The sequence below is a fragment of the Triturus cristatus genome, chromosome 8, assembly GCF_964204655.1.
Source record: "Triturus cristatus chromosome 8, aTriCri1.1, whole genome shotgun sequence".
Classification (NCBI taxonomy): Eukaryota; Metazoa; Chordata; class Amphibia; order Caudata; family Salamandridae; genus Triturus; species Triturus cristatus.
Window position 1 is genome coordinate 1269096013 of NC_140591.1, and position 13747 is coordinate 1269109759.

The 13747-nt window shown below is 43.7% G+C and overlaps 1 protein-coding gene across 2 annotated transcripts in view; it reads left to right on the top strand.

Annotated features, from left to right (window-relative positions):
- Window positions 1-862: 862 nt before the first annotated feature.
- CCDC181 (coiled-coil domain containing 181) overlaps window positions 863-13747 on the top strand; it is a 376110-nt gene continuing 363225 nt past the window's right edge. For both annotated transcript variants that reach the window (XM_085622985.1, XM_085622987.1), the window contains exon 1: window positions 863-1009. The gene's annotated coding sequence lies outside the window, so the exon portion shown is untranslated. The remainder of the gene's footprint in view (window positions 1010-13747) is intronic.

A 13747-nucleotide genomic window follows, 5' to 3' on the forward strand; every position in this document is an offset into this window, starting at 1 on the left:
CATATGGTCCCAACAAATCAATTGCCAAATCCTTCCACGGCTCTTCCGGTAAACTTTTCATAATGACTCCACTCTTCTGCAATTTCAAAACTTTATCAAAGTTTTGACACAAAGGGCAATTTTGATATATGCTATAACCTCAACATCCGTTAATAGCCACCAGAACACATCCCTCAACTTTTTAATAGTGCAAGACTGGTCCCATCCTCGTCGCCAAAATGTGGTAGTAAAGATGCGATAACTTCCAGAATAAAGTTCCAGCAGAGGTTTATTGGAGCACTCACATAACAGACACAGTCTACAACAGTTTAGAATATCGCGTGCATTCTGAATCACTTAAGCTAAATGTAAACTAAAATATACACTATTACACTACAGAGTGGAGGGTAGGAATGAAAATTGTGAGTGGAGGAAACAGGCGAAAGGGTACAGAGGATAAAAAGAAGGTAGGAAGAGCAGACAAAATGAGAAAACCCTACATATGGGCGAATAATATAGTCTTTTTTGGAGGATAATAGAGCTGACACAATTTTGCCACAAATTACTTATCTCCCACCCCCTAATTCTAACCAGCAATGATTGTCGAAACGCCGAGATCCACCAACCAACCAGTGGCCCGCTTTTTTAGGACCCCATTTTGGATCTAAATTCCACCCTTACAACTAGGTTTAAATATATTTGTCTAAACGTCCTGCAGATTTTACCATGTGCACGCGCACCTTCTAACTAGAATTAGCATCACAATCGATACATGTTCTTGAGAATCGTGCGCTCAACGATTCGTCGCCTCCGCTCGCTCGCCGCTCTCAGAGCTCGCGAGACGATGCGCGGCCACTCTGTCCCGGATCGCGTCACGTTTCCAGGGCGACCGGCAGCTTTGAGTGGAGCAGAGCGAGTGGCAGCTGCACGGGGGTGAGGGGAGAAGAGGCGGAGGAAGAGAGGCTTAGGAGCCCGCCGTGCCCGGTACCCGGTGGACCCTACCACACTCGGCCGGGGGACGCTCGGTCAGGTTGGTATATTAGGTGGCAGAGAGGCTGTATGCTGCGGAGAGGGGTCTGTAGAAGAAAGCTTACCGGTTTGTCATTCATCACGATTCACCTGTCTGTGGGCCGCGGGGCACTGACTTAGACGATGCTCCAGCCAGGGTTGAGTGGAAGTACTGAGGGGCGCCTTAGGGCACCTCTGTCGTCGGTACTGTCCAAAGCCGTCTGTGGCTCAGACAGATAAGTGTTCTCTGGCAGCTAGGGCTCGGTCACTCACATACCTTGTGTTTTTTTCAGGAATTAACGAGGGTGCTTATATAATGACTGGAAGAGTGCCCCAGTAATATGACGTTGTGCTTCTTCCTGGACTGAGGGTCTGATGTTTTCTGCTCATAGAATTGTTGCTCTTTCATGAATTATCTTCTCTTTTAAATGTAACCTTAATTACAATGTGCCATAACTGCATTCATTTTTATGGTCTGACTTGACAGCACAGCCGTCACTAGCAATTATGTGAGCATCATTTGATAGGGGCTTTAGCTCCACCAATATGGTGTGATTTAGCAGTACATGTTTTGATTGGGCAGAAGTTGGGTCCTTCCGCAAAAAAGGCTTGCCCTCCACACAGCTCTGTGATCAGTATGGCCTGGCTGGACAGCTCAGCTGTCCCCGGAGAATTATGTGAGAATCACCAGGAGGGGATTTTTGGCTCAATCCGGTTTCATGAGTACAGACATTGTTTGCTTCCACAAAAAAGTGCTTGCCCTCCACAATCTTTGATCATTTTGCTTATCCAGCTGCCTGAGCTTGAACTTTCAGGGGCACACACATAACATTGTAATGCTATTAAAGTGTCATAATAATAATAATCCATATTTGTAAAGAGCTTTGAAACCCTCACAGGTGAGTAGCGCACTTAAAATCTCCCTGATTGATTGATTGACATATCACCTCCTAAGGTTTTAAGGTGCTGGGGGCCGTCGGTGAGATTAAGTGAGCTAGTGCCCTGAGTCACCTGGTGCTGAGCTGCCGCCGGCAATCGAACCGTGAGCCCTGCACTCCAGAGTCAGCCACTCTAGCTGCTGCGCCACACTTCTCCCTATAGACGACTAGATAATCTATGCTGTTTTTCTCTGGCAGCAGCAATGGTGGGAGGAGGGCAATCATTAACCTACATGTTTTTTTTTTTAGGTTTGGCTTGACAGTGCAACCGGCACCTGACCTTCAAGCCTACACCAATATTATTCAAAAGTGTTTTTCTTCCACACAAATACATGTTCCTTCCCGTGATATTTACTTATAATGCGTGTTTAATTAACAAGGGAACCCAAATGTAATGGTCGGGGACCTTACAATTACAAAATAGCCTCCGACAGGGGAGATTCACACAGAAAACAATGAATATAGGCCTGAAATTAGTGCTATATTAAAGCTGTCCAGCCAGACAGAACATTTTATAATTTATCAAATCACATAAAACAGATGAATAAAGTGGGGCACAATCCTACGTCCAAAGCAACATGTATAACAAGGACACAAATGAACAGAAATTCACAAATTCAGAAAAAGTATCAGGCAGGACAAAAAATGCTCGTAACTTGTATAAAGAAATGCAACAAGCAAACAATATGTAGAGAAACCGTTACACATCCGTAATTAATTCAATTGCGTTAACGGTGCATATAAGGTCGACGACGTTGTGATCACGTAGAAACAATATTGGGATCATCATCAGGACTTAAAAATTACATGCCTGAGGGAATTTTAGCCAAGCGTAATAGCAGGGGGCAAGTAATGAGGCAATTGCCAAAATGCCAGGAAGGGATTACTACGGTCGCACGGAGGTACGTTAGATCACTCAAACATCTTGGCGCATAGAAAAGGAGGTCGGGTGGGATTGGGGCAATTCCCAATTGAGGGTACTGGTATGGAGAGGCGCGTTAACATAATTACACGAATAGTGGCAACCAATCCAATTTGGAAATATATGAAAGGTGTTGTGAGTCACGCAACAATGATGCGAGTACTCCTGAGCCGGTACAATGACCTGTGTATCCTTCGGTATTCCGGTGTGCTCCCCGAGTAATTTTGGTACGATTTACTTATAATGCTTCACATTACCATACAACATTCCTTTAAAGCCCGACCTGTCATTGTCAATGCTTGTTTATTTAGTGTGAAACGACCCATTATGAATGACTGTTGCCTTTTCAGTTGTCCCTTCCTCATGGACTGCAGTTATGCTAAACCCTAAAATATTATGGAACCCAAGCCTCCTGAACACTACAAACACTCTCAAACTATTTTCCGAAGATAGTTCAGTATAGTTTTAGTATGGCTGCTTCCACGGTCTCCCACTTCTCCCAGCTGGCTCAGTTTCTCTCTTAATGGCCCATGCCCTTTTCCTGGTTTTGTAGCTGGTTCATTGCCTTTACGGAATGACACACCTGCCTCTTTTTCCATGTTAAAAAGGATAGTGCAATTTATGTTATATGCAATCTTTAATGTTGATCTACAAGTCATGTTCGAGAATTGTTTTGGTAGTCTCGCTGATATAATGTTCATTTATCTCTTAAGGGAGATGTGTGTTTAGATTAACCAAGACTGAATACTGCTAGTTACATTTCTAATTCCATACAGTCCCACTAATTTTATATCCAGTTTCCTAGTTACAGCACTCCCCTTTTTGTTCTTAGAGCAGGGTCTATAAATATTCTTTTCAGTGGTACTCCAGGAAGTTAATTGTTCCATTGTGATTCATCCTCACCCCTGTGCACTCCTACCATTCTGATTACAGAACCGCTACTTAAAATGTTTTTTGTACACCTTGGTCTCTGCTAGACTCCCAAACAGGGGACTGGCATGTTTACCTCGCAAGAGCTGTGATGCTGGAATTCAGGCCTGTAGTATGACTCCATTGATGAGCAGCAAATGGAGCTTTGTAAAATACACACATTTCATAGGAGTGTTACTGACTGTGCCTTCTTAGGCTTGACTTTAATATAAATAGATACTGTACATGTTACACAATATATCGAATTTGAGATAGTCTACTTTTACTGTTCCTTCTTTAACACAAAGGTATTCTTCAATTACTTAAGGTAAACCACGGATCCATGTCTCCTATTGAGCTGTTTGGTAGTGAGGGGTTAATATTCCCTAGCAACTACTGTCTAAATGTTCAGACCAACGTTTATGAAAGGAGAGTTCTGTTTGTCTTTCCTGAAGTACAAATAATCTTTTGTTTGTAAATTGCATTTTTCTTATGTTTACTCATGCATTTTATCATTAACATGATCCTTTTAATTCTTTGTGTACTTTACATTTGTGTATCATTAATGGGGAATGTGCCATTAAATTCTCCCTTCCATGTTGTAATTGATTTAGATTAATACATTAACATTTTTTTGTAGTTAATTTGATTGGGTAGTTCGAAGAATTCGATGTGTTTTCATTTGATAAAAATCTGATCGTGAATAATGGTGTTCGTAGTTATTGATTAAAGTCTAATACTGCTTAGTATTGATGGGTAGAAGTGAGGAAGGGCTCTGTAGGAGACAGTGTGGGGAGGTGGGGACGTTCCTTCACATAATATTGGAGTGCCCTCTAATACAAGCCTACTGGAAGCGGGTTCACAACTGTATGCGTAATATCTGGGGGGTTGAATTGCGACCCGAAGTTAAAAGGTGCCTCTTAAACATCTGGGAGCCCACAGAATTGTCCGCAATAGGCAGAATATGGGCGACACTTGGACAGGCGATTGCAAAACGTAATATAGCATGCCTGTAGGGAGCGATAACATCTCCAATGCTCAGTGCATGGAAGAAAGATAAGGACTGGGGCATGCTGCAAGAGAAGACAGTCTATGTGGCCCGGGGTTGCCCCCTGAAATGGGTGTCAATTTGGTCAAAATGGAATGAGTACCGCGGCAACCTGTGTGAACCTCCCTTGATCCCTTCCCTTGACGAACCATTAACGCTTTAATGATTTATGTATTGTTACCATCTTGTGTGCTATGACATCGGAAGTGGTGATATTTGTACAAGAACCTGTGGATGCAACACTGTAATAATTATGAATCCCTGTGTGTAATGACCAACAAGCTTACTTTTGCTAATAAACAGTTATATACAAAAAAAGTCTAATACTGCTTTGAGACATTCCAAATATTGAGAAACATATGGAAACATTTGGAATAAATACATATGGCACATTTATAAATAGCAGTACATATTACTGCCATCATCAGTTAGTCCCCTTCATAATTAATTATAAAATCATATCAAATGACATTTTGAAGAGCAGTACCATTGAAAACCAGATAATCGTCACAGCTGCTGTTAGTCTAAATTAAAGTTAGCTCCCCCCAAGTACAACTATTTATTGCACTGAACCTCCATTGAATCAACTTTTATTGCTTAGAAACTAAATAATAATAATAATACAAATAATACAGAAATTTGTAAAGCGCGAACAGCTACCTCCGGAGAGGTGTCCCGGCGCTAGCGAGTCCTACAGCCAAAAGCGAGTAGTCAGGGAGAAAAGGATTATTGCATAAAGAGCCAAGTTTTTAGGAGCTTCCTAAAGCTAGCTTCTGTAGTGGCAGATTGGATGGCAGGGGGCAAGGTATTCCATAATTTAGCCGTGCCGGCAGAGAAGGACCTGCCACCAAGTCTAGCTTTCCTCACACGCGGAGTAGTTAGCTTGAGCAAGGAATTTGAGCGCAGCTCTCGTCTTTGGTGGTAGCGAGGAAGTCGAAGTTTTAGATAATTGGGACACGTGCCTTTTAGTGCTCTGAAAGCCAAGGTAAGCACCTTGAACTTAATTCTGCTTGCCACTGGCAGCCAGTGCAGCTCGTGCAGATGCGGAGAGATGTGCTGCCTGAAAGGGACACGTTTTGTCAATCTCGCAGCCGCATTCTGCACGATCTGTAAGCGTTGCACCGCATATTTGGGCAGACCAAGAAAAAGGCCAATTAGAATAGTCAAGTCGAGATGTGATTGTTGCGTGAACAACCGTTTTACGACACTCGACTGGTAGCAGGGGCAGAAATTTTCGCAAACTTCTGAGTTTATGCAGACAGCCAGCGGTAAGCTGTTGTATATGCGGCAAGAAAGACAAATTCCCATCCCATCTTACTCCTAGATTTTTTGCATGGGTTCCGGGAGATGGAGCCGGGCCCATTTCTGTTGGCCACCACAGGTCCGAAGAGGGGTGTTTGAGATTGCCAAAGAATAATACCTCTGTTTTGCTCGCATTCATTTTGAGTTTATTGATGTTCATCCATTTGGCCACGTCTCGAAGACAGCCCCTGATTTTACTAAAAGCTGCCTCAGACGTGTCTGTATAGGGGAAGACCAATTGAGTGTCATCCGCGTATGATATTGCCTTGACCCCCCATTTAGCAATCAAGGTGAAAAGCGGGGCCAGATAGACATTGAACAGCAAAGGGCTGAGTGCCGACCCTTGAGGGACACCACACCAGAGGCCTTTAGGTTCAGAAGAGAAGGGGCCTAGAGCCACTTTCTGGGACCGATCTGTAAGGTAGGAGTGTAGCCAGTCAAGAGCTTTGTCACCAAGGCCGATGTCCTTAAGTCGGATCAACAGTCTGCTGTGATCTACCGTGTCAAAAGCAGCGGATAGATCCAGGAGCACCAGCATAGCTGATGCCCCCGAATCCAAGGACCACCTGATTGACTCGGCAACCTCAATGAGGGCCGTCTCGGTGCTAAAGCCGGCCCTAAATCCAGACTGAGTTTCATGTAGGGCACCGCTTGCTTCAACAAAGCTGTTAAGCTGCCGTTGGATCAGTTTTTCGAGCATTTTGCCAGGGGCTGCTAGAAGGGAGATGGGTCGGAGATTGCTCAGATCATCCGGCGCGTCTTGGGTTTTTTTTTTTAGCGGGAGAAGAGTGGCCTGTTTCCAGCAATCCGGGAACATGCCTGTTGTAATAGACGTGTTCCATATGTGTAAGAGGGGAACTGTGATTGCGTCAGACATTAGTTTCCACAGTTTAGGTGGACATGGATCATCAGGTGCCCCAGATTTACATTTATTTATTTCTTTCAGTGCCTCGGAGAGGGTGATGGGCTGAAATTGGTTTAAGGAGAAAGTGGGTGGCTCAGAAACTCCCAGCTCATCCATAGATGTTGGCTCGGGGTGCGTGAAAGTATCATACACTTTTAATATTTTAGTGTCGAAGAAATCTGAGATGGTTTCACAGAGACTTGCGGATGGGATAATATCCGTCTCGATGGCTCTGGGCTTGAAGAAAGATTTAACAATCTTAAAAACTTCCTTACTTGATTGTTCCGCCTGCTGGATGGAGGTTGCAAAGAAGATTTTTTTGGCTTTTTTTATGGATAAATGTAGGGCATGGAGGGCTTTTTTATAGCTGGTTTTGGCTAATTCGCAGTAATTAGCTCGCCAAAGGCGCTCCAGCTTTTTGCATTTACTTTTTTCGCCCATCAGCTCAGGGGAGAACCATGGAGCAGAGGGAGATTCTCTGCGCGACGTAGCGATTCTGGCCGGAGCGATATAATCCACTACATTGCTAATCCAAGAATTTAGAGATGCAGCATCGGAGTTTACATCCGAGGTAAGGGGTAGGGGGATTGCTCGAAGTGCCGGGCATAGGGTGTCCGTTGTTAAATTATCCCATTTTCTCCGCACATAAGAGCGTTTCCCCGTGATCCGAGACTGGGAGGAGATTGAGAAGGACAAGGTAATTAAGTAGTGGTCCGTCCAAAGCAGAGGTATCGGAGAATTAGCTTTTATGTTCGGTATGTTGGAAAAGAAAAGGTCCAGCATATGCCCCACCCGATGCGTGGGGCCTGCAATAGCTTGAATTAGATTGGCCGATTGCAGGGTTGAGATGAGGTGAGTAGCCTGTGGACAGTCAGGATTATCGGCGTGAAGATTGAAATCACCGGCTACGATATAATGCGAGTGGGCTAGAGAGTTCAGGACTATAAAGTCCATAAGCTCACTCAAAGATGATGCCGGGCAGTCCGGGGGTCTGTAAATAATTTAGCCTGTAAGAGACAGTTGGGGGGAAGTTTGGAGGCAAAAGTGTAAGCCCTCTGTGCCTGGGAATGTAGTAGGAGTGGAGGACAACAATGTGTATTTCTCGTTGTAGATGAAAGCCTCTCCACCACCTCTCCGGCCTTCCTTTCTATTAGAGAAGCTCAGTTTAAAGCCTGGCGGGATTGCTATCGAAATGGATGACATGTTGTCCTCATTGAGCCATGTCTCCGTAAGGCACAAGGCGTCCCAATTTGAGTCCGCTATTAGTAAGCATAAGTCATCAGCATGCTTAGGAAGGGATCTGCAGTTCAGTAGACCGATCCTGAGTTGGGTAGCGGAGGAGTTGTGAGATTGTTTGCTTGCTTTTTTGGGAGGTGATACTGTTTGGGGAGAGACGATGCCAAGAGACTTTTGGCAGCGTGGGCAGTGGGGCGGGAGAACCAGAGTCATCAGATTAAACTCAGGCGGCTGACAGGGAGTGGCGGCGTTCAGTGACCGTAACTCCGCACTGGACCAGACAATCCTTTGATTGTGTGAATGGACACAGGCAGCATGGCTGGCGCTGGACGCGATCTGGTCGCGGACGGGCGCAGACGGGCTTGCCTTAGGCGCGCCTTCGGCGCGCAACCGGCGCGCCCGCTGCGCCCGTCCGCTGCGCTTCCGGGGGAAGCACATGTTTTTATGTTGGGGGGTGTGGCCTGAAGGGGGGTGGGCGTGGACGCAGTCTTCCCCTCACCCAGCGCAGGTGTGTCAGGATCCCTCGTGAGCGTTCAGTCGGCTCGTTGGGAAAGTGCACGTGGTAGCAGCAAGGTGTTTGTTAAAAAGCACAAAGTTAATACACAACAAAGCTTAAAATGCAGTTTTTTTAAAAAACCTCCCGGCTATTCGCCTCAGGAGCTTGCAGGACAGTGACCGCGCTTGTAAATCAGCGCGCTCTTTATAGCTACGGGAAAAGGGGGCGTGGCCTGAAGGGGGTGGGCGTGGCCGCAGTCTTCCCCTCACCCAGCGCAGGTGTGTCAGGATCCCTTGTGAGCGTTCAGTCGGCTCGTTGGGAAAGTGCACGTGGTAGCAGCAAGGTGTTTGTTAAAAAGCACAAAGTTAATACACAACAAAGCTTAAAATGCAGTTTTAAAAAAAAACCTAAATAAAGAACGCACACCAATAAAGCATAGTGTCTGTTGTCTTCAGAGTTGTATCATGGCAAAGCTGCTGCCATGTTAGGAAATCTTTGGAATGCAGGTCACTCTTTAAATAGCGCGTGCGCGAATATAACAACACTGGCTAAAATCACTGAAAATGCATTACTACAGCAGTGATAGATCAAATTAGGTTCTCTTACTTTTGACACATTCTTAAGGATTGTAGTGCTAGGTGTCTTAGATGTTATCTCACGAATCCTTGTCTTACAACATTACTGAAGATGGGGAAGTTAGTTATAAAATGTTGAGCCTGCTACAGTGTCCGAACTTTCACATAAGCCAATAATAATCGTAGGCCCCAGTACAGTGTTTTTGTCAATGGCATTTCTATTCTTTTACTTGTTCTAGTCTAGAGTCCTTGATAACCCATCATTAACTACATTTCGTTGGCCAAACATTAATTTGTTTTGTTTTATTCGTGTTATTAGCCAACTAGTTCTTCACCAGTTTATCAGCGAGATGCAGTTGACCAACAGGTTTCTGGTTTAGGATAGCAAAGTTGTCTGCATACATCGTTACAGGGAGCAAGAGTGATCATATCCTCCAAAATTTGCATAAGTCTTGTAGACTGTTTTAAAGTCAAGAGTAAGTAAGCCAAGTACAGTCTGAATTGAGCAGTTGCAATTATACAGCCTTTTTTTCATCCATTACTCTCCATTATCTCATGTGCAGCTGTACCATCCATTCCAAATCAGACTTTTGCCCAATTTTATTTGAAATGCCTGCATTAGGTGCAAGTGATCTGCATCTATTATTCATAAGGCATACACTTTTACCCACACCTTCATAATGTATCAGTCAGATGGGTTACTGACATAGTGGGTAGCAGCCAGAGTAGGGCCTTATGCATCTTTAATACATAGCTGAAGTTAACTCTTACCCACAGGTGTTGCCTGATGACGCTGTCAAATGATGTTGAGTAATCCTGTAAATTAAGGTTTTTAAGACTGAGAAAGGGCCTGTTCTATGTGGGGACAGTAGCCCAAAGATGGAAATTCACATGGGCAGGAGATCCCTGCTGCTTCTGCCCTTACAAGAAGGAATACGAATTGTGCTCCTGCCCCAAATCTGAATGGGAAAGGCAATTTTGGCATAAGCCATTATTTCGGGAATTGCACATTCGCTTATGTCAGAATGCAATTGAGCATTGTTTTCAGGGCAGGGATTGGAGGCTGACAGCGCGTTTTGTGAAGTGTATGGACAAGGTGGCCGCAAGAAGCGCCTTGTTAGTGATCCTTGAAATGCAGCACACAAGTGACTTCTGATAAAATATGCTCAGCCCTGCACCTTCGTTAACATTTTTGAATTGTACTCTTTTCAAATTGTAAACATCCAACATATACTTGCATTACATGAATTGTTTGTTCCGGAAGTATGAACTCTATGTGTTTTAAAGATTTGAATGCTTTTATTTAACTATCAAATAAAGATATTTATTATTATCATCATGCTATTAACTGTCCCATTCTACCTTGTAGTAAGTTGTTCAATTGGATTACATGAGGGACTATATTACATCTGAAGACATCTGAAAGTATTCTCAGTCATCACATTCCTTGTTAAACTAAATGCATCTTCTGTGTGCATTCTATACAGAAAGCAGTACTGTTTTTTGCTACTTTTTGCAGCACTGGCAAGGTCAGTAATGCCCTTGAGCGAACTGTTCTTTTTAGAACATGACCAAGACTGATTTGCATGTATCTGTTTGTTGTCCTGGGTGGCATAGTGAGCAGGGAAACCGTGAACTAGAATGTAGCCTTTTACCAATGATTGTAAATAATTCGGACACTCTATTGAGCATTTTTTTGTTTTTATAAGTGAGAAGGGATACGTGCACCTGGTATGGGCAGACATGAGTCATGTGATCTCTGTGCCACTGGACACAAGCTGCATCCCACTGGAAAGGCCCAAGTGACTGATAACCAGCCTGGGGTTGTGTGTATTCCAGTGTGAAGGGGACCCTGGCTTGGCAGTTTGGGCTAGAGTGTTATCAAGACTGATTTGCATGTGGGTGGTCTGCCTTGAGTGGCATGGTAGGCAGGGAAACCATGAATTGAAATGCGGCTGAGATTAATTCAAGTTTTCAAAAAGCGACAGAGTGCACACCTGTTTTGAATTTTTTTTCATTTCATTCATCTTGCTTTATTTCTTTTCATCCAAGGCGTGCCACCCGGAAACGTGGTCAGCCCGAGCCACGATGTTACGAAAATCACAACAACTTGGGGTGGGTTGCCACCCCAAACCGGATGCACAGCATGCTTAAAGTTGCATCTGAATAAATGCCACAAAGTTATTGGTCTCCCATGTTTTCAAGTTTATTTAATGCTTTTTCCAAGTAGTCCAAAATTTACAATCTTCTTGCTTTTCACTCATCACAAGAGAGGTGTTTATGTATTCATATTAATCTTAAAGTTGCAGAAATGCCCATCAAGGCCTTATCCTGCAACCCGACTTTGTACATAAATGAATCCACGATCATGGATCTTGTAATACCCAATGCATTTCGGGCCTCTTATTCGGCCCTTCGTCAGGGGATTTCTACAAATGCAAAACACATCAATTAGACTGCATGCTCATCTCAAAGTTACTTTTTTATGTAATGTTTGCCAGTAATCACTGTTTTTCCACTTCGCGCTCATAATTCTACAATACCGTATTATGGATACCCACGAGAAACTTCCTTCATTCTACAATCTTCTCATCCCAACCCTCCTACATTTCAGTGCTATATTCTATCCCCTGTGATATTCAAACATATACCACTTAAGAATTAACTGGCGCCCCGCATTGCTTCAACAGCGACACTCCCAACTAGACAAAGCATACAACTGCCTTACCCCTCTGTTTTTAAACCTTGTTTGTCTCCACCCCTCCATTGCACCTGCAGTTAATTACGCATCATCTACTCTCCTCCCCGTCAATTTGCACGAGTGCCTGCATCTCCCATAACGGTCACCAGGGCCGTCTCCGTACCATGTCCTGGACGGAATCCAAATTGCATCTTATCCAGAACATTGTAACTTTCTAGGATGGCAGTCTCAAGTCACAGTGCACTAAACCCAGGACACTGGGAAAAATATTGATCAACAAACATATACCACTTAAGAATTAACTGGCGCCCCGCATTGCTTCAACAGCGACACTCCCAACTAGACAAAGCATACAACTGCCTTACCCCTCTGTTTTTAAACCTTGTTTGTCTCCACCCCTCCATTGCACCTGCAGTTAATTACGCATCATCTACTCTCCTCCCCGTCAATTTGCACGAGTGCCTGCATCTCCCATAATGCACCATGTTCACCGTTATGTACCTTGAGAAATGAGGGGTAAGGCAGTTGTATGCTTTGTCTAGTTGGGAGTGTCGCTGTTGAAGGAGCAGGGAGGATGCTTTCATGGACGATTTTGAAAGGTAAAGGATCAGAATGAACACATAGCAATGCGGGGCGCCAGTTAATTCTTAAGTGGTATATGTTTGAATATCACAGGGGATAGAATATAGCACTGAAATGTAGGAGGGTTGGGATGAGAAGATTGTAGAATGAAGGAAGTTTCTCGTGGGTATCCATAATACGGTATTGTAGAATTATGAGCGCGAAGTGGAAAAACAGTGATTACTGGCAAACATTACATAAAAAAGTAACTTTGAGATGAGCATGCAGTCTAATTGATGTGTTTTGCATTTGTAGAAAACCCCTGACGAAGGGCCGAATAAGAGGCCCGAAATGCATTGGGTATTACAAGATCCATGATCGTGGATTCATTTATGTACAAAGTCGGGTTGCAGGATAAAGCCTTGATGGGCATTTCTGCAACTTTAAGATTAATATGAATACATAAACGCCTCTCTTGTGATGAGTGAAAAGCAAGAAGATTGTAAATTTTGGACTACTTGGAAAAAGCATTAAATAAACTTGAAAACATGGGAGACCAATAACTTTGTGGCATTTATTCAGATGCAACTTTAAGCATGCTGTGCATCCGGTTTGAGGTGGCAACCCACCCCAAGTTGTTGTGATTAATTCAAGTTTTCCAGACCTGATTTATTTGTTCTTTTAAAACAGACTATATAAAGCCACTATGCATTTGGATATTATTCAGTGCTTTAGGAAAGCTTCAGTTCCGATCTGATATAGACAGCCAATAACTGGTCAGTGGAAACGACCATTATAATCTGTACAGAAACAAAGTGTGAGGCCCATCTGGACATGGTGGCAAACATCAGGCCAGCTAATGGTCACCTGCAAATATACTGTAACTTGTCTAGAATTTATTACACTCCACAGTGTCTGTTTAGACATGGTGCGATAAGTTTGTCGGGTACAGTACTCTTGATGCAATTTTGTGTCATCTGTTTGTACCGCATCTAGGGCCTTCAAAGAAATGGAATTCTCTGTGCCTGATCTGGTCGCCCACATGTAGTACCTCCCACTTCAGGCCATTTTTTGATGAATCTAAATGTTGGTATTTCTCTGGATTAGTATAGTACCACAGTGATAGGCGTGACCATATGCCAGCTTTATATTTTATTGGGTAAAATAA